The following is a 6,000-nucleotide window of genomic DNA, read 5'->3' on the forward strand; positions in this document are numbered from 1 at the left end:
AGATACTCTCTTGAACAAATTTGTAATACAGATGGAATTGTAGTGCAGGAAGAGGTCTCAGAACTTTCCGACTCCCATGCCCCTCTGCTCTACATCATCATTTAATGGAGGAGGTGGTAATCTCTCTGATATCATACGTTGTGGTAGACTTTGAATTGGGGTATTTAATTCTATTGATCATTTACTAAAGTGAATGTATCTCTTACCAGGTGATCAATAAATTCTTGTTGAGGAAATGGGTGAATGCATGAATAAAGATATCAGGAAATAATGAATAAATAAGATATCCTAAATTCACATAAATATAGAAATTCAGTTCTCATAGAGACAAGATTGATTTAACAAGCTCCTGAATGTTATCATTCATAAAATTTTAGTAATTCCTGCTTAAACATATAACAAATTACTTTAAAATACATAGCACAGGTTGTTCAATCTAAATACCAAACTAATCTTGCCTGTTTCAGATAAGGCAATATTTCTTGAGTTTTATATAAAATATTATACTTTAGACTTCTGAAATCTTTCAATCTGCTTACCTCCATATAACTCTGAGAAAGTGTACTACATAAGTCAAGGACAAAAGAAATAGTGGTGTTTCCACTCAAAATACATTATAAACATTCTTTGATGCATTACTACTATTGAAAGAGTTAAGTTCTTGGTATAAATATAGGCACATGAATGTTTAAGAACTTTAAGTCCTCTTCTGAAAGGGAAACACTCCACCAATTTTCAGCTAAGAAAATGTATAGGAACACATTAGAGGATAGCAATTCACAAAATTTCAGCCTAAGTTATTATATTTCATGTCAATTTGGCAATAAAAGAAACATTGTCTGCCATATTTATCATATATAACAGGTGCTCACTATACCTTAGTTATAAGAAAATTAACGTTGATTTTTCCTGATTGTTCTTATTAATATTATATATACTATTTTTACACAATAAGTTATAGTTTTACACACAAAGGCAGTAATTTCATAAACATTACTCTACTAGAAAAAATCAATTGAAATGGTGAGGGATAACCCATATTTGTTATTAGTGATGGACTAGTTTGTATGGACAAGTTCTCTCATGGGAAAAAAAAAAGCTAGTTTATAAAACATTGACAAAACTCCTTTAAAAATTAATGAGCAAGGAGTCAAGATGGTGGAGGAGTAGGAGGATGTGGAGTTCATCTCTTCCCACAAATGCATCAAGAATATATCTACAAATGGGACAATTCTCACAGAGCACCAGCTGTACATGAGCAGAGGACCTCAGACACCTAAAAGGACAAGAAGAATCCCCATGTAACCAGGTAGGATGAAAGAAAGAAGAAGGGAAAAGGAAGAGGAGAGGAAGCAGGATGAACCTGTGCTCCTGTGGGGTGAGGTGAGGGAGACGGAGAGGCTCCTTCATCCAGAGAAGCCCCCTCACCATCAGGGAGATCAACTGGGACAGAAGGGGAGTTTTGGGGGGCTATCAGAGGAGAGCACAGCAACTGATCTGTGGCAGGCAGGACAGTGAGACCTACACAGATGGTCTGTGACACGGTCCTGTGTGCCCCAGACTGAGAGTTGTGTCCACCTGTGCAGAGGGGTGCTGGGTGGTGGAATGTGGCGTTTGGAGAGTGAACCCAGAGAGAGGACTGCAGCTGGCTATGGGGGGGATGGGAGTGAGGAAATCCACAACTGGGAATGCTTGCAGACGAAACCCAGACTGCCATAGAAGTGAAGTGCCATTGTTGAGTGACGTGCAAGGAGTGGGGCCACCATTGCAGCCTATCATCCCGCTCGCTGGCCCCTGCATCCACAGGCACTAGAAAGGGCTCCCACTAGGGTGGGCTCTCTCATGCTTGCTGTCACCAGCTCCCACTCACAACCTGTCCCCACTGGGACTCCCACGACCCCAGCAGCCACCACCTCCCCTGCACCCTGTACCTGCAGCAGTGGGCATAATCATGACCCTGGCTGCCCCCTTCTCACTGGGGCAGACTCATGTGCTCCCAGGCAGCCTCGGGAGCAGACCCCTGTGGGTGACCCACAGGCAGAGGTGGGACTGAAACAACTGAGCCCCAGGGGCCATACAACTAAGGAAGAAAAACTGAAATCTCTCCTTGCAGCTGCACAACCCACGAATTTACATACCCACAACTGGCTTTGTCAACTGAGAGCCTAAAGAGCATCTGAATGGACAACAACTGCTCCCACAGCCAAGATGGATCTAGCATTAACAGCTGTAGATTTTGTGGGCACATACATGTGGGAGTTAGGCCAGGCCAGAGTCTGAGCTGTCCCCAAAGCACCCACAGCAGATCCAGATCCACGATTACTATAATCCTGGGACATGACATCAGTGGATCTATGCTGGTGGCCTGCTGAAAACAATGTCTGACAGACACCAGGGCCAATTTATGGCATACCCACAATCAAGGTGGGGCTGAGAGCAATGACAACAGTGTAATTTGAAAGAGTGTACAATGGGTGAAAGGTGACACAACAGAGCACACCCACAGGTGAACACCTCCAGAGGAGGAATACTCAGTGGCTTCCCTCACAGTGGGAGTGCTCCAATCCTGGCTACAAAGATATCACAGGAAAAGAAAATTACAGGCCAATATTCCTGATGAACATAGATGCAAAAATCCTAAACAAAATACTAGCAAACCAAACCCAACAACACATCAAAAGGATCACACACCATGATCAAGTGGATTCATCCCAGGGATGCAAGGATTTTTCAATATCCACAAATTAATCAATGCCATATACCAAATTTAAAAAGTAAAGAATAAAAACCACATGATCATCTCAATAGATGCAGAAAAAGCTTTGGAGGAAATTCAATACCTATTTATAATGAATAATGTCCAGAAAGTGGGCATAGAGGGAACCTATCTCAACATAATAAAGGTCATATATGACAGACCGACAGCAAACATCATTCTCCATGGTGAAAAACTGAAAGCATTTCCTCTAAGATCAGAAACAAGACAAAGATGTCCACCCTCTCCACTTTTATTCAACATAGTATTGAAAGTCCAAGCCACTGTAATCAGAGAAGAAAAAGAAATCAAAATGTAAAAAGAATAAGTAAAACTGTCATTATTTGCAGATGACATGATACTATACATAGGTAATCCTAAAGAAGTTACCAGAAAACTACTAGAGCTCATCAGTGGATTTGGTAAAGTTGCAGGGCACAAAATTAATACACAGAAATCTCTTGTATTGCTATACACTAACAATAAAAGATCAGAAAGAAAAATTAAAGATAGCATCACATTTACCATTGCATTAATAGAATAAAATACCTAGGAATAAACCTACCTAAGGAGGCAAAAGCCCGGTACTCAGAAAACTATAAGATACTGTTGAAAGAAATCAAAGATGTCACAAACATATGGAGAGATACACTATGTTCTTGGATTGGAAGAATAAAGATTGTCAAAATGAATATTCTACCCAGAGTAATCTATAGTCAGTGCATTCCTCATCAAATTACAAACAGCATTTTTCAGAGAATTAGAACAAAAATTTTACAATTTATATGGAAACACAAAAGACCCCAAATAACCAAAGCAGTCTCAAGAAAGAAAAACAGAGTTGTAGGAATCAACTCCCTGACTTCAGACTATATTACAAAGCTACAGTAATCAAAAGAGTGTGGTGCTGGCACAAAAACAGAAATATAGATCAATGAAACAGGATAGGAAGTCCAGAGATAAACCCATGCACCTGTGGTCACCTAATTGATGACAAAGGAGGCAAGAATATACAATGGAGAAAAGACAGTTTTTTCAGTATGTGCTGGTGGCTAAACTGGACCAGTACATGTAAAAGAATGAAATTAGAACATTTTCTAACACCATAAACAAAAATAAACTCAAAATGGATTAAAGACCTAATTGAAGACCAGACATTATAAAACTCTTAGAGGAAAACATAGGCAGAACACTCTCTGACATAAATTGCAGCAAGATATTTTTTGATCCACCTCCTAGAGTAATGAAAATAAAAACAAATTAAACAAATGGGACCTAATTAAATTTAAACGATTTTGCAAAGCAATGGAAACTGTAAACAAAATGAAAAGACAACTCAAACAATGGGAGAAAATATTTGCAAACAAATCCACTGACAAGAGGTTAATCTCCCAAATATACAAACAGCTCATGCAGCTCAATATCAAAAAACAAACAACCCCATCAAAAAATGGTCAGCAGTTCTAAACAGACATTTCTCCAAAGAAGACATACAGATGGCCAACAGGCACATGAAAAGATATTCAACATCACTAATTATTAGAGAAACACAAATCAAAACTACAATGAGGTATGACCTCACACCAGTCAGAATGGCCATGATCAAAAAATCCAAACAGTAAATGCTAGAGAGGATGTGGAGGAAAGAGAACCTTCCTATACTGTTGGTGGGAATGTACATTGGTAAGCCACCATGGAGAACAGTATGAAGGATAATTAAAAAACTAAAAATAGAGCTACCATATGATCCAGCACTCCCACTTCTGGGCATATATCCGGAGAAAACCACAATTCGAAAAGATACATGCACCCCAATGTTCATTGCAGCAATAATTACAATAGCCAGTACATTACAACCTAAATGTCCATCAACAGAGGAATGGATAAAGAAGATGTGGGGCATATATACAATGGAATATTACTCAGCCATAAAAAAGAATGAAATCATGCCATTTGCATGACATGAATGGACCTAAAATTATCCTACTGAGTGAAGTATGTCCGACTGAGAAAGACATATATCAAATGATATTATTTATATGTGGAATCTAAAAAACGGTACAAATGAGCCTATTTACAAAACAGAAATACAGTCACAGATGTAGAAAACAAACTTATAGTTCCCAAGGTGGCAAATGGGGGAGGTATATTGGGAGACTGAGACTGACATATATGCACTACTATACATAAAATAGAAAACTAATAAGAACCTGCTCTATAGCACAGGGAACTCCACTCAATACTCTGTAATGACCTATATGGGAAAATAATCTTAAAAAGAGTGGAATGTATATATGTATACCTGATTCACTTTGCTGTACAGTAAAAATTAACACAACATTGTAAATCAAATATACTCCAATAAAAATTATTAAAATAAAAAATAGATAAATTGCATTCTTCAAATTTTAAATCTTCTCTTCTTTGAAAGAGACCGTTAAGAAAATAAAGTCAAACAAATACCGTATGCTAACACATATATATGGAATTTAAGAAAAAAAAATGTCATGAAGAACCTAGGGGTAAGGCAGGAATAAAGATGCAGACCTACTAGAGAACGGACTTGAGGTTATGGGGAGGGGGAAGGGTGAGCTGTGATAGGGCGAGAGAGAGTCATGGACATATACACATTAACAAACGTAGTAAGGTAGATAGCTAGTGGGAAGCAGCCGCATGGCACAGGGATATTGGCTCGGTGCTTTGTGACAGCCTGGAGGGGTGTGATAGGGAGGGTGGGAGGGAGGGAGATGCAAGAGGGAAGACATATGGGAACATATGTATATGTATAACTGATTCACTTTGTTATAAAGCAGAAACTAACACACCATTGTAAAGCAATTATACCCCAATAAAGATGTTAAAAAAAAAAAAAGAAAATAAAGTCAAGTCATAGACTGAAGAAAATACTTGCAAAACATATCTGATAAAGGATTTTTTTCCAGAATATATTTTTAAAACTCAAAATTAAATAATAAGAAAACAACCAATTAAAAATATGTTTGAGTACACACATAACCAAAGATGATATATGTATGACAAGTAAGCACATATAAAGATGCTGAACATCATTAGTCATTAGGGAAAGACAAATTAAAATCACAATGAGATACCACTACACATTGGTTAGAATAGCTAAAATGATAACGATGCTAACCAACTTTCATATATTGCAGATGGCAATGCAAAATGAATGAAGATGAATGAATGTAGTTTGACAACTTACTATAAAATTAAGCATATCCTTA

Source organism: Tursiops truncatus, chromosome 11, assembly GCF_011762595.2.
Source record: "Tursiops truncatus isolate mTurTru1 chromosome 11, mTurTru1.mat.Y, whole genome shotgun sequence".
Taxonomy (NCBI): Eukaryota; Metazoa; Chordata; class Mammalia; order Artiodactyla; family Delphinidae; genus Tursiops; species Tursiops truncatus.